Here is a 27,848-nt window from a genome sequence, read left to right as displayed (position 1 = left end):
CTCATACATGTCACTGGCGTAGAAGATCCAACTGACTTGCAGCTCCAAGCGTCCGCAACCACGTTCGCTTTACCTGGGTGGTAAAGGATCTCATAGTCGTAGTCCTTGACTACATCCAGCCACCTACGCTGTCTCATTTTCAGGTTTGGCTGATCCATGATGTGTCTCAGGCTCTTGTGGTCCGTGTATATGGTACAACGGACCCCATAAAGATAATTTCTCCAAATCTTGAGAGCGAATACCACCGCTCCCAACTCCAGATCATGAGTAGGGTATCTCGTCTCTGCCGCGACGCGTGGGCTATCACCCGTCCTCTCTGTATGAGGACCGCTCCCAGTCCCGTGATGGATGCATCACAAAACACTATGAAATCCTCAGCCCCCTCCGGGAGAGTCAATATTGGAGCCTCATAAAGTCGTTGTATGAGGGTCTCGAATGCCCTGTGCTGCTTAGGGCCCCACCGGAAATCCACCCCCTTCCTCGTCAGACGAGTGAGGGGTACTGCAATCTTGGAGAAATCCTGTATGAATCTCCGGTAGTACCCTGCCAATCCCAAAAAGCTCCTGATATCTGAGGGATATTTGGGAATCTCCCACTGCATAACCGCCTCGATTTTGGCCGGATTGACCAAAATCCCCTCCTGATTAACGAGGTGTCCAAGGAACTAAACCTCCCGTAACCAAAACTCGCACTTTGAGAACTTGGCATATAGCCGTTCCTGTCTCAAAACTCCCAATGGCTCCCGAAGATGCTCCTCATGTTGCTCTCGGGTCTTGGAATACACCAAGATATCGTCTATGAACACAATGACCGAGCGATCGAGCATCGGTCTACAGACCCGATTCATCAGGTCCATGAATATCGTCGGCACGTTGGTGAGCCCAAACGGCATCACCACGAACTCGTAATGTCCATAACGAGTCCGAAATGCGGTGTTCTCCGCGTCCTCCTCCCTAACCCTGACCTGATGATACCCGGACGTCAGGTCTATCTTGGAGAACCAAGATGCTCCCTGCAACTGATCGAAAAGATCATCTATCCTCGGGAGTGGATAACGGTTCTTCACCGTCAACTTGTTCAACTCCCGGTAGTCAATGCACATCTGGTGTGAACCATCCTTCTTCCTGACGAAGAGAATCGGTGCTCCCCACGGAGAACTGCTCGAATGAATGAACTGCTTGCCAAGTAGTTCCTGCAGCTGTGATGACAGTGTTGGAGATAGTGTCTAAGTCCATAAATATATTTGGTATGTACTTGACCCGGCCCGGCATGGTCCATTTGGGTTGCACTTCACCCGGACAATTTACGGATAATCTTTTGAGAATAATATAAGTTATGATTTATTAATATATTATAAGTTCTAATATATTAATATAAAATCATATTATTTAATTAGTGTTGATCTATAATTAATTTAGAATTAATTTAGAGATCAAAAGTATGACTAATTAAATATGGGCTCTTGTATTTATATAGTGTGGGCTAATGCTTATTTGGAATGGGCTAGGCTTGCATGGAAAGTCCATGGATACTCCATGGAGCTTTAACCCATGGATCTCATGGAAATGAAAAGACATGGGTATTAGGGTTTACATGGATGTAACCCTAATCCACCACACTATATAAAGGAGGCTTTGGTTCTTGAAATTGCACTAGTTGATGTGTGTAAACTAAGAGGGCCGATTTCAAGAAGTTTGTGACTATTCTCTCAAGTTTCCAAGTTTGTGGTGATTTGTGACTTCCATTTGAGGCATCCACATTATTGGTGCTAGGCTCTCAAACTCCAAGCAATCAACTACTACTACAAGGTAAGTAATTCTACTAGTTTTATTTGATTCAAGTACCCCATGCCATGCTAGTTAGGATAAGAACCTTGGAAAAATAATTATTTGCATGTATCTTAGTCAAACATAGATCCAAGGTTTCTAGGGTTGCATGTACACCATAGGAGTGTTAGAATGCTCAAAAACCCATCAGTGGTATCAGAGCCTGGTTTGTTTATTTGATACTTGATGCAAGAAAAAAAAAACTTGAAAATCGAAGTTTTGTTCAAAAGCTCGTATCAAAATTTCAAGTTTTGTATATGTACTTACGATTCTTGAAATTTTTGATATGAACATTCATAAACATATGAGTTTAGAAGATCATAGAAATTATGTGCTAATAATTGATTAGATTAATTCTTGATCTTTATGTGTTTTAATGGAGTCCATAACTAGTTCTTAAGTTATGGATAACCAAAAGTCACATTTATAAATAACCATTAAAAGAACACATATGTTACAAAAAAATGAAGAGTCTTCATTTTTAATAACCATTAACTCATAAGTTATGAGAAATGAAAAGTTTTGAAAGTTTACAAAACTTGCCCTCAAGTTTTGGAACATGTAAAGTCACATTAAAAACTTTAGTTCCAACCCCTAGAATTTTAAAAGTTAAAATTCAACCCTTATACTTTATAATATTATAAGTTTAATAATATTTATATATGTATAAGATCAAGTCGTCTTACCGCTAGTACGTCTCATTCACGAAGCCGGTCTATAAGGGGGGTATAAGGTTGTTGCCTATAAAATGGCAACTTAATGGGTGTCCACTCTCACCCACCGCTTCCTTAATCGGTGGAGGGTCGTTAGCCGAACGGGTAGGACAAGGACTTATAAATTCTCATTAAAAGTATAATGATAATACTAAAGTAACTAAACTTTATTGAATTCCCAATCCTAGTTATTTTAGGAAAATGTGAATAAGGTGCTAATCCATGAAATTACACTTTACACTTTGTTTAAGTCGTTAGTGGAGCGTGTGTGGTTAACCGGCACACTAACTTGAACTTAACAAGGTAGGTAAAGGGTGACTTAATGTTTATCATAGTATCGATGGAGCGTGTGTGGTTAACCGGCACATCGATTGAGGGGTAATACATTAAGGGTACCAAGTAATTTGCATGGTTACTTCACACCTTGTTTTGTGATCCTCGGCATCCCAGTCACAAAATTTGAAGGGCACACTCGAGATTGAAACATGCCATTGAAAAAAGTTCAATGAATCTCAAAGAATCTAGGAGTTTCTAAACCAATTAAAACCTAATTAAAATTTTCATTTTTCATGGTGGAAATTGGTGAATCGTCATTCACCTACCTTCAAATATCTTATAGCTTAGATTACGGCATCCCTCTTCTAAGTTATAAAAATATTGTGTTGGGTCGTAGCCTTAATATTACATTTGGGTGTTTTGTTAAGGACTATCTCTATATCTAATCTAATCTATTCCCTCTTCTTTTCAGATGTCTTCCAATAACAATGCTTCTGGCTCAAACCCTACTAGCTCCTTCTCTCTCATGAATCTTTATAGGAGAGTCATCTTTGATGGGTCCAACTTTACAGATTGGATCAGAAACATCAGGATGGTCACTCAGTATGAGAACAAAGAATATGTTCTCGACAAGGAGCTGAAGGTACCCGAGCCAACTGCTACTCCTGAAGAGCTTGCTGAATATGAGGTACATGAAAGAGATGCTACAAAAGTGGCATGCATCATGATGGCCACCATGACAGCCGAGCTCCAAAAGTCCTATGAGGACTATTATCCTTTTGAGATGCACCAGGACTTGATGGACCGCTACCATCAAAGTGCTCGTCAAGAGCGATATGAAATAATCTCCTCCATGATAACAACCCGAATGAAGGATGGTGAACCCATCACGGGCCACATGCAGAAAATGCAAAGGTATGTGGACCGTTTACTGAAGCTGAATGTGAACTTCCCTAAGGAGTTAACAATAGACATTATTTTGCACTCCTTGCCATCGTGTTATGATCAATTCCGCATGACATATCACATGAACAAGGAAGAAGTCACCCTCAGCAAACTTCAAGGACTCTTGAAGACCGCCGAAAGTGGTCTAAAGGGTAAGTCGGTTGTTACTACTCCTACTCCTACTCCAACTGCGGCCAATGTCTTGGCAATCGGGCATGGCAAAGGGAAGAAGAGAAAGAACCCTTCTAAGGGTACCAAGGGTAAGACCCTTGAAGGCTCCTCTTCAAGCAAAACCAAGAAAGGTTTTGTCACTCCTTCTGCTAACCCTAATGAGGCTGAATGCTTCTATTGCCATGAAAAGTCGCACTGGAAGCGAAACTGCCCAAAGTACCAGCAAGATTTGAAGGATGGGAAAGTAAAACCCAACCATGCAGGTATATACACTATATTGTCTAATAACTCACCTCATTCTAAGTCTTGGGTCCTTGATACAGGTTGTGGTATTCACATATGTTGTGATTTGCAAGGACTAAAAAGAAGTGAGAATGTGGAGCAGGGAAAGATAAACTTGATCATGGGAAACAGGAAAGCTTCACCTGTCACCAAGATAGGAGTTTATTCCTTAGTTCTAAATAGTGGGTTTACATTAGATTTGAATAAATGTTATTATTCGCCAGAAATGGCAAGAAATGTTATTTCCTTTCATGCATTGTATAAACAAGGTTTTACCTTTTATCTTGATAATAATAATGGTAGTATTGATGCTTTCTTTAATAATGTTCTTTATTTTAAAGCATTACCTTGTGATGGCGTGCATGAAACTGTATCTGTTGTAGATAATCTAGGAAATAATGTATTGTGTATTAACTCTTCCACTAGCTTAGATAAAGCATCCTTATGGCATTGTCGTCTTGGACATGTAAGCAAGAAACGCATAGGCCAACTCCAAAAGGATGGAGTCTTGGAGTCATTTGACCTAAAGTCAGATGATAGTTGTGAATCTTGTTTGCTTGGTAAAATGACAAAGTCACCTTTTACTGGCACTTGTGCTAGGGGTGAAGGTTTGTTGGACCTCATACACACGGATGTGTGTGGACCCTTCAGAACCGCCACAAGAGATGCTAATCGGTTCTATGTGAGTTTTACTGATGATTTTAGTAGATATGGATATGTCTACCTAATCAAGCATAAGTCAGAAACCTTTGAGAAATTCAAAGAGTTTAAGCAAGAAGTGGAGAATCAGTTGGGCAGGAACATTAAGATGCTTCGATCCGATCGTGGTGGTGAGTATCTTAGTACTGAGTTCCTTGACTATCTTAAGGAATGTGGGATTGTCTCACAATTGACACCTCCTAGGACACCACAGTTGAATGGTGTAGCTGAGAGGCGCAATCGGACCTTGTTGGACATGGTTCGTTCCATGATGAGTCGAGCTTCGCTACCAATCTCATTTTGGGGGTATGCCTTAGAGACTGCCGCCCATATCCTTAATCTAGTCCCTACAAAGAAGGTTGCCAAAAAACCTCACGAGGTGTGGACTGGAAAAGTTCCCAATCTAGACCACATCAAGATTTGGGGTTGCGAGGCTTTCGTGAGACGCGAGACTCACGATAAGCTCGAACCCCGAAGCGAAAGGTGTATTTTCATCGGCTACCCACAAAAATCCTTTGGTTACATCTTCTACAGACCCAGTGATAATGTGGTCTTTGTAGCAAGAAGAGGATTCTTTCGAGAGAGAGAATTCATGAGCCAAGGAGACAGTGGGAGGCAAATTGACCTTGAGGAAATTCAAGAGTCAAGTGGTGAAGGAACCTCAAACCCTAGCCCTCAACCTAAGGAGGAAACTCCTGTTGAGCTGACTGAAGAATCTATACCTCTGAGGCGATCCACCAGAGTTAGGAATGCACCTGAGCATTATTATGGTTTTCATATTACTGCAGAAGGTGAGACACTTATCAGTGATAACACACTGGTAAATCTGGATGAGCCTAACAGCTACACGGAAGCCATGGCAGGCCCTGAGGCTGCTAAATGGAAAGAGGCTATGGATAGCGAGATACAGTCCATGTATGACAATTAAGTTTGGAACTTGGTTGACAATGTACCTGATCGTAAGATAGTTGGGTGCAAATGGATCTTCAAGAAGAAGACCGACATGGATGGTAATGTACACACTTATAAGGCACGACTGGTTGCAAAGGGTTATTCTCAAACTCCGGGAGTTGATTATGATGAGACCTTTTCACCAGTGGCCAAGATTAAGTCTATTAGGGTTCTGTTAGCCATTGATGCATTTCATGATTATGAAATATGGCAAATGGATGTCAAAACCGCTTTCCTTAATGGAAAGTTGGCTGAAGATGTTTACATGGTTCAGCCAGAGGGTTTTGTCAGTACAGAGTACCCCAGTAGAGTGTGTAAGCTCGAGAAATCCATTTATGGATTAAAACAGGCACCTCGCAGATGGAATCTTTGCTTTGATGAGAAAGTCAAAGAATTTGGCTTTTCAAGGAGTGAAGATGAATCTTGTGTCTATATCAAGGCTAGTGGGAGTATAGTCAACTTTTTGGTACTGTATGTGGATGACATACTACTCATAGGAAATGACATCCCAACCCTGCAGGAAGTAAAGTCCTAGCTTGGGAAGTGTTTCGCTATGAAGGACCTTGGAGAAGCTGCCTATATCCTAGGGATAAGGATTTTGAGAAACAGGAGTAAAAGACTAATTGGACTTAGTCAAAGCACCTATGTGGACAAAGTGTTGAAAAGGTTCAACATGCATAACTCCAAGAAAGGAGAGTTACCCATCCAGAGTAACGCCAGATTGAGTAAGACACAAAGCCCTAGTACTGAGGCTGAGATAGCAGAAATGAGTCGAATACCTTATGCTTCAGCTGTAGGATCGATCATGTATGCTATGACGTGTACTCGACCTGATGTAGCCTTTGCTTTGAGCATGGTTAGCAGGTATCAGGGGAACCCTGGCAAGGCATACTGGACTGCGGTAAAGAATATCCTCAAGTACCTACGGAGGACTAAGGACTGGGTCCTTACCCTCGGTGGCAGTGAGGACTTGAGAGTTGTAGGGTACAGTGATGCTATCTTTCAGACTGACATGGATAATTTCCGCTCTCAGTCGGGCTGGGTCTTTACTCTAAACGGAGGGGCAATTACTTGGAAAAGTTCCAAGCAGGAGACAGTGGCTGATTCCACTTGTGAATCAGAGTATATAGCAGCAAGCGAGGCAGCAAAGGAGGCTATATGGCTAAAGAACTTCATCGGAGACCTTGGAGTTGTACCAGCTATAAAGGAGCCAATGGAGATTTTCTGTGACAGCAGTAGTGCGGTTGCCTTAGCCAAGGAACCAAGAGATCATGGGAGATCCAGACACATTGACAGAAAATATCACTTCATTAGACATCGAATAGAAGAAGGAATCCTCGTGGCAAAGAGGGTATCATCGGATGAGAACCCAGCAGATCCCCTCACGAAGGGACTGACTCGGGCTAAGCATCTCCAGCATGCTCGGAGCATAGGGCTGAAGGATGATATTAGTTTTAGTAGTTAGATAATCTTGAAATTTGTAAAATGTAATTGACATTTGATGATAAATAAAAGCTGTTATTTATGAGTAAAGTGTTGCTATCTCTTGTCAATCGTTTACTATTATTTCTTTTTGCATGTTTTGACTTCCAGAATAATTATGTTATGGTTTATATCATATTATTCAAACTCTCCACAGTCGGTCATATGTTGGAAGTAGATATGAATCAAGACTGTCATGGGTTGGCTTGTAGAGGTCTAAGATGTTAGACAAAGCGGGGCTACAACACTCATGAGTGCTCATAAGTTATGAGTATTGGATTGAACCCACACTCACTTGTATCACTTCATGGAATTTATCTCGAGTGATCGTGAGACGGTAATATCATATAAGTCTTCAAACCTAGAGATATGATTTGTTGCCTATGAGTTGGTTATGCATTGATTGCACGAAAACGCATTGGTAACTCGATGTTATAAACCGTGCTATTGTGTGTAATTCAACAAGTAGTAGAGCAAACATATGAGTCAAAGTTTATCTGTTCCTTCTAGGATTAGAAGCGATATCTGGGCCCCTCGATGATTTTGTTTTGACCTATGTACCGGGCCCGGTCAAAACTAAATTGATGTGTTCAGTTAAGTTCTATGTCAAACAAATCGGAAATCGGGAAACAAATGCTGGACAATAAGCAAGACCATGTTCCATGTATTTGTCCGGCTGATATCTAGAACAGAGGATTATATGATCACTTATCTAAAATGGCGCTTCATAGTTCAACAGAGTTTTAAGAGCTACGATTGCTGATCGGTTCCTGAAGTCATACTTGCAACTATAGTTATTAGACTTATCCAAGTGGGAGACTGTTGGAGATAGTGTCTAAGTCCATAACTATATTTGGTATGTACTTGACCCGACCCGGCATGGTCTATTTGGGTTGCACTTCACCCGAACAATTTAAGGATAATCTTTTGAGAATAGTATAAGTTATGATTTATTAATATATTATAAGTTCTAATATATTAATATAAAATCATATTATTTAATTAGTGTTGATCTATAATTAATTTAGAATTAATTTAGAGATCAAAAGTATGACTAATTAAATATGGGCTCTTGTATTTATATAGTGTGGGCTAATGCTTATTTGGAATGGGCTAGGCTTGCATGGAAAGTCCATGGATACTCCATGGAGCTTTAACCCATGGATCTCATGGAAATGAAAAGACATGGGTATTAGGGTTTACATGGATGTAACCCTAATCCACCACACTATATAAAGGAGGCTTTGGTTCTTGAAATTGCACTAGTTGATGTGTGTAAACTAAGAGGGCCGATTTCAAGAAGTTTGTGACTATTCTCTCAAGTTTCCAAGTTTGTGGTGATTTGTGATTTCCATTTGAGGCATCCACATTATTAGTGCTGGGCTCTCAAACTCCAAGCAATCAACTACTACTACAAGGTAAGTAATTCTACTAGTTTTATTTGATTCAAGTACCCCATGCCATGCTAGTTAGGATAAGAACCTTGGAAAAATAATTATTTGCATGTATCTTAGTCAAACATAGATCCAAGGTTTCTACGGTTGCATGTACACCATAGGAGTGTTAGAATGCTCAAAAACCCATCAGACAGCTCCTGCATCTCTGGTGGTGCCAACCGGTACGACGCCTTGTTGATAGGGATCGCACCTGGCTCTAGGTCGATCCTAAACTCGATCTGCCTCTCCGGAGGCACTCCGGATAACTCTTCCAGAAATACGTCAGCAAACTCCTTGACCACTGGAACATCAGATACCGAAACCTAATCCCTGACCCACGTATCCACCACGTACGCTAGATAACCCGCACACCCGTGCTGAATGTACTGCCGAGCCCTGGCAGCCGAACAAAACCCTGATCCCGATCTGGTGCCCTCACCGTAGACAATTAGTTCTCCCCCACTTGGGGTTCGAACTACCCCCCGCTGACCCTCGCAGTCAATCATGGCACTGAAGCGAATAAGCTAGTCCATACGCACAATCATACATACATCCCCCATGGGAATCAGAATCAGGTCTAGCAGGAAAGATACCCCGAAGATCTCCAATACGCAACCCCGATAGACTGAAGAAGCGAAAACCCTGTGTTCGTTGGCGATAGAGACTCGCAACGGACACTTAAGCTCTCCTACTGGCAACCCGAACTCCCTACTGAATGACTGAGAAACAAACGACCGACTCGCCCCCGAGTCAAATAATACCAAAGCAGGTAAGGAGTTCACTAAAAATGTACCTAATCACAGGCACAAACATATAAGCATAAAACAGATATAATCAGTAAGATAAGGGATAGAAACCTACCAGCAACCACATCTGGTGCTGCCCAGGCCTCCTCTGCTGTAAGTTGGAAGGTGCGTCCCTGGGCCCTTGGGGGCGCTGCTATACACTGACTGTCACACCCCCAAACCAAGGATGGCGGAAACGTCCGGGGGTGGAGGACTTCATGTATAGTATCATATCAACAATTTTAATAGTGATCAAAGTAAACACAACCAACATAAATATAATTGAAAAAGTTACATCATAGTATATGTTTACATGTTTCCAAATCAATTACATTATGTTGACAAAAATGAAATGTTTGACGCCTTAACGTCCCATCCTCAAAAGCGCTTTTTTACCTGTTTATTTATTCCCTGAGAATACAAGTAGTTTGAAAGAGTGTCAACAATTAAGTTGGTGAGTTCATAAGCTTTTGAATGTAGTGATGAAAACCTTTTCCTTTGTAAAAGTAATGTTTGTTCCAGAAAAATCCAATATTTTCCTTAGAGTGTGAATTGCAGCCTTAAATCCAAAGACCAAAATGTACAAGTAATTTCCATACTTATAGTAAAACAATGCAAGTTTAAATTGACATAAACTCGTTTGATTTAATGAAATTCGCGTTATTCCTATGAGTTGTTAATACTTTATGTGAGTTATTATAACCATACTATGACTTAGATGGCCTGAAACGACGTTCTTCAGGCGTCGGAAATGTTATGACATTTGTCACCCGTAGACCTCGAGGTCCTACTGTAGCTAGCAGAAAGGTGTGAGGTGTCAATCCCAATATAGATCTATACACAACTATCACGCTCTCCCTCAAAGAGACTCTGGTTACAATACAGGACTTATAGTGCATTACTTGAAAAGTAACATGAAGCGAATGTCTCACAATTTAGTCATTAACGGATTTACGTGAAGTGAATGAAAAACCCTTTTTGTGTAAATGAAACCTTTAGTAATGAACTTGTTGTGTAGTGCATCATAAACTATACCTATTATAGTTTATCAAATGATAGTAGTAGTAGTGAACATAAACTATGCTTACAATAGTCTATCAAAATGTTTGAATGCAATGGATATAAACTTTGTTTATTTTAAATAAATTACCATCTTTGTGAAGGTAAGAATCCATTTGTTTTCTGTTGAATGTCTATTTACCAAGAAAAAATGACATATAATATAACACATATATGCACATAATGATACACACCTTGCTCAACAAGTTACAAGGTATGAATGAATAGATAACATTTTTCTAGTGTTAACATTTCTATTCCTGTTCTTAGAAGATTTATAGAAAAATCATCAAAAGTCCAAATCAGAATCTGTAAATTCTGAGAGTTTGGAAAATGTGTCTAGTTTGTTCATAAATTTTATTATGATTTTTAGTGACTTCCCACTTGTGTGAAAAAGCCCATATTCACAGACTGGTCCGGATTTGTTTTTGAAATGATAGGTAGTTTTGTAAAAATCACCATAAATTGTAGAAAAATCGTATGGTGATGTGCAAATAGTCATTTTAAAGGTATGAACCTGAACTATTTGCACCTAATACAGTTTTGAAAACTAAAATGTTTAAGTTGACCAAAACAGTCCGTGAATGGAGTTAAACTTTTCTGATGAAAGCTGTTGGGTAAGTTTAGTTGTGTTCTTGGTGTTTTAACTTGTATTCCCCCCCTTAAAACTTAAGAAAAACATGAAAAGATAGGGGTATGAACTCACCTTGTGTGATTTCAGTGGGTGGATGTTGAAGAAAAGGTAGTGTTCAACTCAAGAACACTTAGAAGGTTGCTTGAAGATTCGAAGAACTAACACAAATATGATAAAGTTTGTGTAAGCAACCTATGATTTGAGTAGAAAGAGGTGGAATAATCATATGAAGGATAATATTACTTACCAAAAGTAGATGAAGAACTTGAAGATCAGCCTTGAAATCTCGAAATTTAGAGAGAGGAGTGAAAGAGAATGGAGTTTGTTCTTTGGTGGAGAATGAGAGAAATGAGAGAAACGTGAGGAGGGGTAAGGGTTTCTAGCCTTTGACCAAGAGAGTGGCTGGAAAAATGGTGGGAAAGGACAATGAAATGACCAGGTATGGTGGAAGGACAAGTGCTGGTCATTGAGTGGGCATGGGGTGGTTGCTTGTGTCATACACTAAGGCAAAGTCAACACTCCACCACAAGTATCTCACCCACTATATTTTTAATCTTAGAAAATGATTATCCTCAAAATGTGATTAGATTATTGAAATATGGGGTCTTATATGTCAAAATATAAGTTTGGGTGAAAATCCCGTGTTAAAATCACGAAAAACGGGCTCAAAACGCTAAAAGTATTGAAAACCGGGCAAAAATTGCCAATTTCCGAAATTCTGGGCCGGAGGTTCGGTCCTAGCCCTTAGAACCGAAGGTTGATGGGGGAACCGAGAGTAGGGTTCGGCTCCTTAAGCTTGTGCATCTCGGACCGAAGGTGGAGGCTTGGACCGAAGGTAGTCCTCTCGGACCGAAGGTGGCCTCTCGGACCGAAGGTTACTTTCGGTTCCTTAGTAGTTTCGGTTCAGGAGGTTCGGTTCCTAAGAAGGTTCGGTTCCTAAGAAGGTTCGGCTCCTTAAGAGGGTTTTTCGCGTAAACTTCCGTTTTCGAGCGGTTTTCGATTAAATTAAGGGTCGGGATGCCCCGAGTGATTATAAGAAGTTGAGAGAGATTTGGGAGAGATTTGACATACTTAGAGAGATTTGGGAGAGATTTGACATACTTGGAGAGATTTGGCATACTTAGAGAGATTTGGGAGAGATTTGACATACTTGGAGAGATTTGGCATACTTAGAGAGATTTGACATACTTGGAGAGATTTGGCATACTTAGAGAGATTTGGGAGAGGTTTGACATACTTTGAGAGATTTGGCATACTTAGAGAGATTTGGGAGAGATTTCACATGCTTGGAGAGATTTGGGAGAGATTTCACATACTTGGAGAGATTTCACATGCTTGGAGAGATTTGGGAGAGATTTCACATGCTTGGAGAGATTTGGGAGAGATTTCACATGCTTGGAGAGATTTGGGAGAGATTTCACATACTTGGAGAGATTTGGGAGAGATTTCACATGCTTGGAGAGATTTAGGAGAGATTTCACATGCTTGGAGAGATTTGGGAGAGATTTGAGGCAGAGAGAGATAGAGTGAAAGAGATTGGGAGAGATTTCTTTTGTGACCTTTTTGAGTGTTTGGCTTTGTAACGCAAGGTCCGCAAACCCCGTTTAGCCATGTTTAAGAGTCTTACACACCCCCGAAGGGTATGTAATAGTGTTTTATCGCTTTGCTACCTCACTTACCCCGATTAGGGTTCAAGAAATCTAAAAATACAAACTTTTCAAGTGATGATTTCTTATTAAAATAGTGAGTTGTACAGTAATTACATAAAATGAACCCTAGTATACGAGGGTTAGTAGAGTTGATCGGTTTGACTTGTTGACTTTATTTGACTTTGACTTGACCAGAATTTAACGGTTGTCACACTAACTCCTGCCAGTAATCCTCAGTGTAGCCGGCGCTGGAGCCTGCACCGGCCTGGCAGCGAGCTGTGGACAGTTGGTCTTCACGTGACCAACCTGATGACAGTGGTAGCAGATCCTCATATCCTGAACTGGGGCTGTCTGGCGACAATCCTTTGCAAAATGTCCCTCCCTGCCGCATTTTCAGCACGCGCTGCTTAATCTGCAAACCACCGAGTGACCCTTCTCGCACTTGCCACAAGTGCGGCCCTGCTGTCCCCTTGACCTGGAATCAGCAATCTTAGACCGCTTTGGCGCCAGCTATGACTGCGTCGGGGCCTGCCGCTGCTCCCTCAACTGCAACTCAATCTCTAACTCCACCAGTCCTTCGCCCTAGACCTTAGCAGGTTCAGGGCACATCTGACCTTCAGGTATTTGCATTGTAAGGATAATATTTTTCCGCAAGTTTAAAAAAAAAAGAAAAAAAGAGTTTTGATTTATTTATTTTTAGTATCCTTACAATGACATTTGTGAAAAAATTGTTGTTTATATGATTTCATTGATAGCAATATTGGAAAATGGATTTGATTCTTTCATTTGTGGTAGTGTCATAATTTACCAAATAAGGAAAGATTCTCATCATCCAAGTTTCAATTGGACCGAAACTTGGAATCATACAAGTTGTATAGTATGATGAATGAGAATTTTCATCTTTGGAAAATGAAGACTAAGTCCTTGTTCACATGTATGTGTGAGTCAAGTGAAGGACTAAAGGATCGGGTACATTAGGTTGTGCGCTGGTCAAGTCCACCACAAAGGCTACTAAGATTATTCATTATGATTTACTAAAGTTTAGTAAATATGGTTATGCTTATAAGTTTAAGTGTAATTCTAAAACATTGGAAAGGTTTCAATGATTGGCAGAATGAATAAGAAGAATCAAATTAGGCAGAAAGATAAAAGTTTCTCAAATCTGGAAAGATGGGAGAGTACTTTAGTATCATGTTTTATGATCATCTTATTGATTGTGAGACCATATCACAATTCATCCTCTAAGTACATCTTAGTGCATTCTTATGGCTAAGAAGAGGAGTCATGAATTGTTGAAATGGTTAAATCAAGAAGATGAGTCATACTTCGTTCCAAAAACAATTCTTAGAGTCATACTCCAAGATTGTAACTTGAGTGACATAATATTTAGAAAGTTTATAACACTTGTCAAATGTAGAGTAAGATGTTTCCTATTCTTGTACATTTGAAGTTGGTTAGTTGTGATGTTTTGGATAAAACAAAGACCAACTAAGACTAATTGTGAGAAGTGTTTAACTTGTTAAGAATCCATACTAACTCTTGAATATTTGTTTTGTCAAGGAATGGTTCTTGACAAAGATAATATCATATGTCAAGAGGTCAGTGGGAGTCTTAAAAGATCTTGAGAAAGTTTCAAGAACTAATCGAGAATGAAACCTATTGTTTAAACACTAGCACATAACTTGAGGTTTGTAAACCTATTGTGTTGACATATTCTTGTTTCTGTGCCATTCCAGTTAAAGGTTGACTATGCTAGTGAGTTCTATGTGTTCTCAATTGTTTGCATAACAACCCAGAAGCAATGGTGGGCATTGTGCTACCAAGTGGCAAGAAATTAAGATTAAGCAAGTTCAGTCCATATGAGTTTGGATTTGTCACTAACCTTGTCTTGTGGTTATGGTTATGACAAATTCACATGGATAGGAACACTTACACCATAAAAAAATCTAAGTGTCATGAGGTTTCTCTTCGATTCATGAAAATGATGGTGAGGAAACGCTTTCACTAAGTAGATTTTAAGCAGATAACAATTGTGATATTTGCATTCTCATGTCGTTAGTGGAGCGTGTGTGGTTAACCGGCACACTAACTAGTGAGAATGGAAAAAGGTCTAAACATTATGATTACGACATCCCTCTTCATAATTGTTTAGACACACATGTGAGCTATCCAAGGAAAAATGTATGATTTTGATAAAGTCTTATCAAAGCATATCGTTTCAGAAATCTGAACTTTGGTAAGAAAGTCAATAAAGTATTGATTTCAAGAAGTCCAGCTGATTTCTGGATACATGTCAGAGCTAGTGGGAGCATAAGTGTTATGCTAATAATCATCATGCTAGTGGGAGCATGATTATTATGTTAAGTGTTGCAAGTTAGCAATGTTAATTATAGAAAACAAAAGTTTTAATTCGCTTTGAAAAAGTTGTTTTGCTATAATTAAGGGAGAGGATTTTATACTTTATTCTCATTCTACAAGCTTAGATCGAGATTTTAATCAGCTTTAGTCAAGGATATATATGAATTTTATGTTGGAATGGTTCAACATAAGGAAACTATGTATATGTTGCGTTCTCAAAATTCGATTATGATTACGACATCCCTCTTCATAGTTCGAATTGTGAGAACATAGCAAATAAAATTTTATAGCATGAATCGTGTCCCATATGCTTCGGGTATAGGATCGATTACATCCATTCCAAATTTTCCAAATGCTTAGGGCATTAAAAGGGAAAAAGGAATAGAAGCGGATATGACTAAAATGATTAAACAATTGTCGAAGACAATCTGAGGTTTACCAAAGATTGGTTGCTCGTGGACAAATTGGAAGTATAATGTAAACTTTGGAAAGGACCATGTTGACATATTCTAAAAAAGAGGCAACTCTTGTTCAGAAGTAATAGTCAAAATGGTAATATGGAATTGTTTCCATAGGTGGAAGTTATTCTTTGAATCTGTGTAAGATTAGAAAGCTTAATGCAAGTAGGATGTTCAAAGGAATGAACTTTGAATTTGAGACTTCGGTTCCATGGAATTTCTCTCCATTGGAATACTCTCTAATGACTTTTGAGAAGTCTTTGTGACTTTGTGCATAATCATTACAAGAGGGTTAGTGCATATAAGTTTAAAATCTAACAGATTTCGATAAATGGTAGGAATTTGGAATTCTTACATTTTCGATAAGGATTTGGGATTGTGAAATGACAATCATTGGAATTATGTTCAATCGATCTATTCCACAAAGTAAAGATCATAGACAAACATAGTGTGCATACTTGGTGTATGGCATAACTAATGTTTGGAAAAACATAGTATGCATGCTTGGAGCATGGCATGACTGTTGTTTTAATTCAAGTATTAAGTTGATAAAATCGAAACAATGAATAAAGAGTAATCAATATGGTGCTTAGATAACAGGGTTTTTATTTACACTCAAGAGTTTGGGGCCATATTGTTGGATTAATGTCTAAGTCCATAACTATAATTGGTAAGACTTGACCCGACCCGACATGGTCCATTTGGGTTGCATGGCATCATGCATTTGGATAGACTATAATGAGAGAAATAACACTTAAGGTTGGTTAATATATTATAAGTTCTAATATATTAATAAGGTTATTTAATTAGTATTGATCAAGAATTAATTTGGAATTAATTAAGTGATCAAAAGGAGACTAATTAAATATATGGGTTGATTGTGTAAATCATTCATTCTTATATATGTGGGCTTGTGATCCAAGATTCCTTATGTTGGACTAAGTCCATGGGGTGACCCATGGATACTCCATGGAGGTTAAAATCCATGGAGCATAAGGAATGGGTAAAGTTATGAGTTACATGGTGTAACCCTAATAGCCACCATATAAAAGAATCCCATGGCTCAAGAAATCGTGCACTAATGTGTGAGTGTGAGGGCTAGACGATTTCAAGGAGTGTTCAAGTTTCTCTCAAGTTATTCCAAGTGTATTTGGTGTTGTGTGAACCATTTGAGGTGTCACACTTGGGGCACTAGGCACTCAAGCTTCATGAAGACATTCTACATCAAAGAGGTATGTATTCTATCTTGTTATATTTATTATTTTGTATGCTAGATTAGGATAATACCTTGGATGTTCATAATTGTATGTATTATAGAGAAAACATAGATCCAAGGTATTTAGGGTTGCATGTACACTTAGGAGTGTTAGAATGCTCATAACCCAACAGTGGTGTCAGAGCCTAGGCTTGTTTTCTTGTTATACTTGCAAAAGTAGCTGAAAAATCGAGTTGGATGCATATATTCGATTGTTTTGGCTGGAATTGGACTAAGAACATTGCCCTAAGATGTTTTTGGACTTATAAACTTGTTTTTGATGTGGTAATGTTCATGCTAATCCAATTTCTAAGATAATTGTCATAATTTCAAGATTTGTATTAGTTTGTATGTTCATGCTAATTTCTTGAAGATTGATGATTTGAATTATCTTGTTCTTATGAGGTTCTTAGATTAATAGAAAAGTTGTGTGAAATAGTTGTTTTCAATCTATTTTAATCTAAGAGTTGATTCCAAAGTGTGTTTTTGTAACTTGTCCTCAAGTTATATGAAAAGTCACATTTAAGAATCATAAAACTCATAAAAGTTGGCAAAGGTTACAAAATGAAGAGTCTAGTTCTAATTAAATGGTTTTATGACTCCATAACTTGTCCTCAAGTTATGGAGGTTCAAGAGTCTCTTCATTAAATTAAAAAAAAAGTGTAACCTTAATTAGTTCCATAAGTTACAATAAAAAAAAGTTATTTTTTTTTATTAATTAGTTTAAAGTCTTCAATAACTTGTCCTCAAGTTATGGAACTTGAAGTGTTTTTTTTTTAATTAAAACTACTTTAAACTCATAAGTTATGGAATTAATTAGTTTTGAATAGTTTCAAAACTTGCCCTCAAGTTTTGGAATTTGAGAAGTTTTCACTTATGAATACTTTAATTCCAAGTTAGCCCTTAGAATTTTAAAAGTTAAAATTCAACCCTTATACTTTATAATATTATAAGTTAATAATATTTATATATATGTATAAGAGTAAAGTCGGTCTTACCGTTAGTAGGCCTCATTCACGAAGCCGGTCTATAAGGGGGGTATAAGGTTACTGCCTATAAAATGGCAGTTTAATGGGTGTCCACTCTCACCCACCGCTTCCTTGACTGGTGGAGGGTCGTTAGCCGAACGGGTAGGACAAGGACTATAATTCTCCTTTCATTAAAAGTATTAATGATAAATACTAAGTAACTAAACTCTTATTAATACCCAATCTTAGTTACTTAGGAAAATGTGAATTTGGTGCTAACCCATGAAATTACACTTTGCACTTTGCTTAAGTCGTTAGTGGAGCGTGTGTGGTTAACCGGCACACTAACCTGGACTTAACAAGGTAGGCAAAGGGTAACTTAATATTTATCATAGTATCGGTGGAGTGTGTGTGGTTAACCGGCACACTGATTAAGGGGTAAATATTAAAGGTACCAAGTATATTTGCATGGTTATTCACACCTTGTTTTGTGATCTTCGGCATCCCAGTCACAAAACCTGAAGGGCACACTCGAGATTGAAACATGCCTTTGAACAGTTCAATGAATCTCAAAGATCTAGGACTTTCAAATCCAATTAAAACCTAATAAATTATTTCGTTTTTCATGGTGGAAATTGGTGAATCGTCATTCACCTACCTTCAAATATTTTATAGCTTGGATTACGGCATCCCTCTTCTAAGTTATAAAATAGTTTGTTGGGTCCTAGCCTTAATATCTCATATTGGGTGTCATATTAAGGACTTTAAATCAGCTATCTTGAATATCTCCCAAAAAGATGTCTGGTCTAGACATTTATGATCTTCCCAAATCTCTTGAAACAAGCTTTCCTAAATGAAGATGATGTCCCATGGATATCATACTTCTTTCACCTCCTCCAACTATTCTCCCTAACCCACAAGTTCCTAAAAAGTTTAAGGTCACTCAAGTCCTATTGGCAAGGCAAGGTCTAGGTGTGATCACATCTTGGAGATGTAGTCACATATTGACAAGCCGGGAGAGTTGGGTGTCAAAGTCTTGAGAAAGTTGGTGGCTCAACTACTTTCTAAGTCACATAGTGAGTTCTTTTGGGAATCCTATGAAACAGACTAAGACAAGACCCTTAATGATCTTATCTATTTGCTAAGATCAACTTCCTAAAACACTATGGACATTGACAATGATGACATTGGATATCCAGTAAAGCTCTCTCTTCCCAATGGAAAGGGATCGGCCATAGTCAACTCGGTTGACCCAATGGTAAAGAGAGAGGCGAAGTCTGAGATAGTCCCATTATCAAGGGTCCATAGGTAACTATTGCCAAAGGAAGGGGCATTGGTTACGAAGCTGCCAAATTTACCTAAGGATGTTAAAGTCAATAAGTTTGGCTCTACTTCAGGTAAAGTCCATTGTCTAACTCTATTAAGTACATGCTGATTCTGATCGCGAAGATGGATTTCAATCGCATGGTTCGGTGATCAGAATTTTGGGCTATTACTTAAGAGTTATGATATTTATATTGCTTAGGAATAGATAACAACAAGGTTTTCATATGGATTGTAAGGATAAGTTTTTCCGCAAAGTTTTAAAATACAAGAAAAAGGTTTTGATTTTATTTATTTTAAGTATCCTTATAATGGCATTTGTGAAAAGTTGTTGCTTATAAGATTCCATTGATAGCAATATTGGAAAAATGGATTTGATTCTTTCGGTTGTGGTAGTGTCTAATATTACCAAATAAGGAAAGATTCTCATCACCCAAGGTTCAATTGGACCGAAACTTGGAATCATGCAAGTTGTATAGTATGATGAATGAGAACTTTCAGCTTGGAAAATTAAGACTAATGCCTTATGTGAATAAGGAAAGGACTAAGGGATCGAGTACACATTCTTGTGCACTGGTCAAGTCCACCACAAAAGATCAAGAAGTTTCAATGTGAGACAGAACGAATAAGAAGAATCAAAGTATGGCAGAAAGATAAAAGTTTCTCAAATCTGAAAAGATGGGAGAGTACTTTAGTATCATGTTTATGATCATCTTAATGATTAAGATACCATATCACAATTGGTCCTCTAAAGTCATCTTAGTGCATTCTTATGACTAAGAAGAGGAGTCATGAATTGTTGAAATGGTTAAATCAAAAAGATGAGTCATACTTCGTTCCAAAACAATTCTTAGAGTCATACTCCAAGATTGTAACTTGAGTGACATATCTTAAAGAGGGTTTGTTAACACTAGTCAAATGTAAGAGTAAAATGTTATCTACTCTTGTACATTTGAAATTGGTAAGTTGTGATGTTTTGGATAAAACAGAGACCAACTTAGGCCAATTGTGTAAAGTGTTAGTCTTGATAAAGAATCCGCACTATCTCTTGAATATTTGACAAGGGAGTCTTATATGTCAAGTGGACAGTGGGAGTCTTAAAGCTCTTGAAAGTTTCAAGACTTAATCAAGAATAAAACCTAAAGTCCTTCTCTAGCACACGACTTGAGGTTTATAACCTATCGTGTTGAAATTTTTGTGCCTATTCAAGTTGGCTTTGCATAGGAGTTCTGAGAGTTCTCAATTGGTTGCACAACTACTTGGAAGCAATGGCAGGCACCTGAGCTGCCAAATGGCAAGAATTTAAGATTGCACAAGTTTAATCAATATGAGTTTGGATTTGTCACTAACCTTGTCTTGTGATTATGGTTTTGACAAATTCACATGGATAAGAACACATACACTATTAAATCTAAGTGTCATAAGGTTTCTCTCCGATTCATGAAAATGATGGTGAGGAAACACTTTCACTAAGTAGATTTTAGCTAGATAGCAATTGTGATATTTGCATTCTCAAAGTCGTTAGTGATGGGTTTTTAAGCATTCTAACACTTCCTAAGTGTACATGCAACCCTAATAACCTTGAATCTATGTTTTCTCTATATACATGCAAATTTCTTTTTCAAGGTTATTTCCTAACTAGCATGGCATGGGGATTACATAAAAAATAAAACCTAGTAGAAATACATACCTTGTTGTTGCTTGGATTCCTTCAAGACTTTGTGAGCCTAGCACCCCAAATGTTGTGCCTCAAATGCTTCACACAACACCACAAGACTTGGAATAACTTGAGAGAATACTTCTAGCACTCAAAATCGGTTATGCCCTCTCTAGTAACACTAGGTCACGATTTTGCTAGCCATAGGGTTCCTTTTATAGTGTTGTCACAATTAGGGTTTACACATGAATGCCCTTAATTGTCATGACTCTTGATTTCTCATGACCCATGGGTTTGTAACTCCCATAGACTATCCATGGAGCTCCATGTGGTTATAACCAAACCCATAAACCATGGATCATTAATCCACCATAAAAGAATTGATGATTGTCATAATCAACCCTATATATTTAATTAGTCTCACTTTGATCACTAGATTAATACTAGATTAATACTTGATCAATACTAATTAAATAATACTATTATTAATATATTAGAACTTATAATATATTAATAATCATAAGTGCCTTATTCTCTCATTTAGTCTATCCAAGTATTGCAATGCCATGCAACCCAAATGGACCATGCCGGGTCGGGTCAAGTACATACCAAATAAAGTTATGGACTTAGACACTATATCCAACAGTTAGTGGAGCGTGTGTGGTTTACCGGCACACTAACATGGACTTGTGAGAAGTGGCAAAGGTCTAAACAATTGAGACTATGATTACGGCATCCCTTTTCATAGTTCTAAAATTGTTTAGACACACATGTGAGCTATCTAAGAGAGGTGTATGATTTTGATAAAGTTTTATCAAAACAATCTAGTATCAGAAATCTGAACTTTGGTAAGAAAGTCAGCTGATTTCTGAGTACATGTCAAAGCTAGTGGGAGCATAAGTGTTATGCTAATAATCATCATGTTAGTGGGAGCATGATAATTATGACAAAGGTTGCAAGTTAGCAATGTTAATTATAGAAAACAAAAGTTTCAATTCGTGAGGTTGCAGGGGTTGAAAAAGTTGTTTTGCTATAATTAAGGGAGAGGAAATTATACTTCATTTCAATTCTAAAAGCTTAGATTGAGATTTTAATCGTATTTAATCAAGGATATATATATGAATTTCATGTTGGAATGGCTCAACATAAGGAAATTCTATATATGGGTCCATTATTTGCGTTCTAAAATTCGATTATGATTACGGCATCCCTTTTCATAATCTGAATTTTGAGAACTTGGCAAATTGAAATGGAAATACTATAGCAAAAGACTGGTTTAGTCTTTATGTGAGACATCATGAATCGTGTCCCATATGCTTCGGATATAGGATCGATTACATGTGCTATATTCATCCTTTCTAAAATTTTCCAAATGCCTGGGGCATTATGAAGGGAAAAGGTCTAGAATTGGATATGACTAAAATGATTAAGCAATTGTCGAGGACAATCTAAGGTTTACCAAAGATTGGTTGCTCAAGGACAGTTGGAAGTATAATGTTAATTCTGGAAGGACCATATTGACATAATCTGTAAGGAGGCAACTCTTGTTCAGAAGTGATAGTCAAAATGGAATATGGAAATGTTTCAAAGTTAGAAATTATTCAATCTGTGTAAGATTAGGAAACTTAATGAAAGAAGGATGTTTCCAAGGAGCTGATCTCCTTTGGAATGCTCTGTAATGATTGTTGTCAAGTCTTTCTGACTTCGTGCATAATCATTAAGAGGATCAATGCATATAAGTTTAGAATCTAACAGATTTCACTAAATGGCATGAATTTGGAATTCTTGCATTTGCAGTATGGATTTGGGACTGTGAAAAGAGGATCATTGGAGTGATGTTCAATTGATCTATTTTACAAAGTAAAGATCATAGACAAACATAGTATGCATACTTGGTGTATGGCATGACTAGTGTTTAGAAAACATAGTGTACATGTTTGGAGCATGGGACAACTATTGTTTTAAATTCAAGTATAAAGTTGATAAAACCGAAACAATGAATAATGAGTAATCAGTATGGTGATAAATAAAAGTGTTTATTTATATTCATAGGGTTTGATACCATATTTGATTCATTTATTCTTGTGTTTCACTTTGCATGTTTTGACTTCCAGAATAACTAAGTCGCTCTTCCTGAATGATTAAGTTATTCAAATCATCCACAGTCGGTCATATGTTGGAAGTAGATATGAATCAAGACTGTCATGGGTTGGTTTGTAGAGGTCCAAGTTGGTGGACAAAAGTGGTGTTACAACACTCATGAGTGCTCATAAGTTCTGAGTATTGGATTCAACCCGCGCTCATTTGAATCACTTCATGGATTTTATCACGAGTGATCATGAGACGATAATATCTTATATTCTTCAAACCTAGAGATATGAGTTGTTGACTATGAGTTGGTTATACATTGATTGCACGAAAAAGCATTGGTAACTCGATGTTATAAAACGTGCCTTTGTGTATGATTCAACAAGTAGTTAGTACAAGCATATGAGTCAAAGTTTATCCATTCCTTTTACCCTTAAAGGGATAAAAGCGATATCTGTGGGCCCCTCGATGATTCAGTGATGACACCCTAAGTGCTTGGCCAAGCCTGGACTGATTTGATTTGTTCAATTAGTCGGTCGTCATAAATCAGAAATCGGGAAACAACAAATGGACAGAGAGAATGATTGATAATCCATGTCTCAGTCCATATGATATCTAGAATGGAGGAATATATGATCCCTTATCTAATGGACAAGTCATTGACAAAGGCCAGAGTTCATCGACAAGGTCAGAGTTCGACAGAAGCTTTTGAGAGCTACGATTGCTGATCGGTTCCTGAAGTCATACGCAATAATAGTTTTAGACTTATCCAAGTGGGAGACTATTGGATTAATGTCTAAGTCCATAACTATAATTGGTAAGACTTGACCCGACCCGGCATGGTCCATTTGGGTTGCATGACATCATGCATTTGGATAGACTATAATGAGAGAAATAACACTTAAGGTTGGTTAATATATTATAAGTTCTAATATATTAATAAGGTTATTTAATTAGTATTGATCAAGAATTAATTTGGAATTAATTAAGTGATCAAAAGGAGACTAATTAAATATATGGGTTGATTGTGTAAATCATTCATTCTTATATATGTGGGCTTGTGATCCAAGATTCCTTATGTTGGACTAAGTCCATGGGGTGACCCATGGATACTCCATGGAGGTTAAAATCCATGGAGCATAAGGAATGGGTAAAGTTATGAGTTACATGGTGTAACCCTAATAGCCACCATATAAAAGAATCCCATGGCTCAAGAAATCGTGCACTAATGTGTGAGTGTGAGGGCTAGACGATTTCAAGGAGTGTTCAAGTTTCTCTCAAGTTATTCCAAGTGTATTTGGTGTTGTGTGAGCCATTTGAGGTGTCACACTTGGGGCACTAGGCACTCAAGCTTCATGAAGACATTCTACATCAAAGAGGTATGTATTCTATCTTGTTATATTTATTATTTTGTATGCTAGATTAGGATATACCTTGGATGTTCATAATTGTATGTATTATAGAGAAAACATAGATCCAAGGTATTTAGGGTTGCATGTACACTTAGAAGTGTTAGAATGCTCATAACCCAACACATATAGGATTAGTATTATTCTTGTGTTTCACTTTGCATGTTTTGACTTCCAGAATAACTAGGTCGTTCTTCCTCAATGACTAAGTTATTCAAACCATCCACAGTCGGTCATATTTTGGAAGTAGATATGAATCAAGACTGTCATGAAGCTGGTTTGTAGATGTCCAAGGTAGTGGACATAGCAAGAGTTGCTGCAACATTCATGAGTGCTCATAAGTTCTGAGTATTGGATTCAACCCACGCTCATTTGAATCACTTCATGGATTTTATCACGAGTGAATCGTGAGACGATAATATCTTATATTCTTCAAACCTAGAGATATGAGTTGTTGACTATGAGTTGGTTATACATTGATTGCACGAAAAAGCATTGGTAACTCGATGTTATAAAACGTGCCTTTGTGTATGATTCAACAAGTAGTTAGTACAAGCATATGAGTCAAAGTTTATCCATTCCTTTTACCCTTAAAGGGATAAAAGCGATATCTGTGGGCCCCTCGATGATTCAGTGATGACACCCTAAGTGCTTGGCCAAGCCTGGACTGATTTGATTTGTTCAATTAGTCGGTCGTCATAAATCAGAAATCGGGAAACAACAAATGGACAGAGAGAATGATTGATAATCCATGTCTCAGTCCATATGATATCTAGAATGGAGGAATATATGATCCCTTATCTAATGGACAAGTCATTGACAAAGGCCAGAGTTCATCGACAAGGTCAGAGTTCGACAGAAGCTTTTGAGAGCTACGATTGCTGATCGGTTCCTGAAGTCATACGCAATAATAGTTTTAGACTTATCCAAGTGGGAGACTATTGGATTAATGTCTAAGTCCATAACTATAATTGGTAAGACTTGACCCGACCCGGCATGGTCCATTTGGGTTGCATGACATCATGCATTTGGATAGACTATAATGAGAGAAATAACACTTAAGGTTGGTTAATATATTATAAGTTCTAATATATTAATAAGATTATTTAATTAGTATTGATCAAGAATTAATTTGGAATTAATTAAGTGATCAAAAGGAGACTAATTAAATATATGGGTTGATTGTGTAAATCATTCATTCTTATATATGTGGGCTTGTGATCCAAGATTCCTTATGTTGGACTAAGTCCATGGGGTGACCCATGGATACTCCATGGAGGTTAAAATCCATGGAGCATAAGGAATGGGTAAAGTTATGAGTTACATGGTGTAACCCTAATAGCCACCATATAAAAGAATCCCATGGCTCAAGAAATCGTGCACTAATGTGTGAGTGTGAGGGCTAGACGATTTCAAGGAGTGTTCAAGTTTCTCTCAAGTTATTCCAAGTGTATTTGGTGTTGTGTGAGCCATTTGAGGTGTCACACTTGGGGCACTAGGCACTCAAGCTTCATGAAGACATTCTACATCAAAGAGGTATGTATTCTATCTTGTTATATTTATTATTTTGTATGCTAGATTAGGATATACCTTGGATGTTCATAATTGTATGTATTATAGAGAAAACATAGATCCAAGGTATTTAGGGTTGCATGTACACTTAGAAGTGTTAGAATGCTCATAACCCAACACATATAGGATTAGTATTATTCTTGTGTTTCACTTTGCATGTTTTGACTTCCAGAATAACTAGGTCGTTCTTCCTCAATGACTAAGTTATTCAAACCATCCACAGTCGGTCATATTTTGGAAGTAGATATGAATCAAGACTGTCATGAAGCTGGTTTGTAGATGTCCAAGGTAGTGGACATAGCAAGAGTTGCTGCAACATTCATGAGTGCTCATAAGTTCTGAGTATTGGATTCAACCCACGCTCATTTGAATCACTTCATGGATTTTATCACGAGTGAATCGTGAGACGATAATATCTTATATTCTTCAAACCTAGAGATATGAGTTGTTGACTATGAGTTGGTTATACATTGATTGCACGAAAAAGCATTGGTAACTCGATGTTATAAAACGTGCCTTTGTGTATGATTCAACAAGTAGTTAGTACAAGCATATGAGTCAAAGTTTATCCATTCCTTTTACCCTTAAAGGGATAAAAGCGATATCTGTGGGCCCCTCGATGATTCAGTGATGACACCCTAAGTGCTTGGCCAAGCCTGGACTGATTTGATTTGTTCAATTAGTCGGTCGTCATAAATCAGAAATCGGGAAACAACAAATGGACAGAGAGAATGATTATTATCCATGTCTCAGTCCATATGATATCTAGAATGGAGGAATATATGATCACTTATCTAATGGACGCGTCATTGATTTGTTCCAAGGTTCATAACCTATCTAGCATGGCATGGGGAACATTAAACATAAAAGCTAGAAGAATTACATACCTTTTCAATAGTGAGTTGATTCCTTGGAGTTTGAGAGCCAAGCACCAATAATGTGGATGCCTCAAATGGAAATCACAAATCACCACAAACTTTGGAAAAACTATGAGAGTGTATGTTTGCTTATAGAAATCGACCACCTTCTTACACACACACAACTAGTGCCATTTCAAGCATCATAAGCTCCTTTATATAGTGTGGAGGATTAGGGTTACATCCATGTAAACCCTAATACCCATGACTCTTCCTTTCCAAGGATCCATGGGTTAATAGCTCCATGGACTATCCATGGACTCCCATGCATGCCAAGCCCATTCCAAATGAGTATTAGCCCACACTACATAAAATACAAGAGTCCATATTTAATTAGTCACCTTTTTTATCACCAAATTAATTCTAAATTAATTTATGATCAATACTAATTAAATAATATGATTTCATATTAATATATTATAACTTATAATATATTAACAAATCATAAACATACAATTCTCAAAGGTTTAACCATACAAATAGTTCGGGTGAAGTGCAACTCAAATAGACCATGCCGGGTCGGGTCAAGTATATACCAAATAAAGTTATGGACTTAGATACCTTATCCAACAGTCTCCCACTTGGATAAGTCTAATAACTATATTTGCCTATATTACTTCAGGAACCAACCGGCAATCGTAGCTCTTAAAACCCTGTTGAACTATGAAGCGCCATTTTAGATAAGTGATCATATAATCCTCTGTTCTCAAGATATCAGCCGGACAAATACATGGAACAACGTCGTACTTATTGTTCAGCAGTTTGTTTCCCGATTTCCGATTTGTTTGACATAGAACTAAATTGAACACATCAATTAGGTTCTGACCGGGCCCGGTACATAGGTCAAAACAAAATCATCGAGGGGCCCAGATATCGCTTCTAATCATCCAAGGACTAGAAGGAACATATAAACTTCGACTCATATACTTGTTTCT

The sequence above is a fragment of the Lactuca virosa genome, chromosome 8 (assembly GCF_052849685.1).
Source record: "Lactuca virosa cultivar CGN04683 chromosome 8, Lactuca_virosa_CGN04683_v6, whole genome shotgun sequence".
Classification (NCBI taxonomy): domain Eukaryota; kingdom Viridiplantae; phylum Streptophyta; class Magnoliopsida; order Asterales; family Asteraceae; genus Lactuca; species Lactuca virosa.
The sequence above is the reverse complement of the archived record's forward strand: the minus strand, read 5'-3'. Positions refer to the sequence as shown.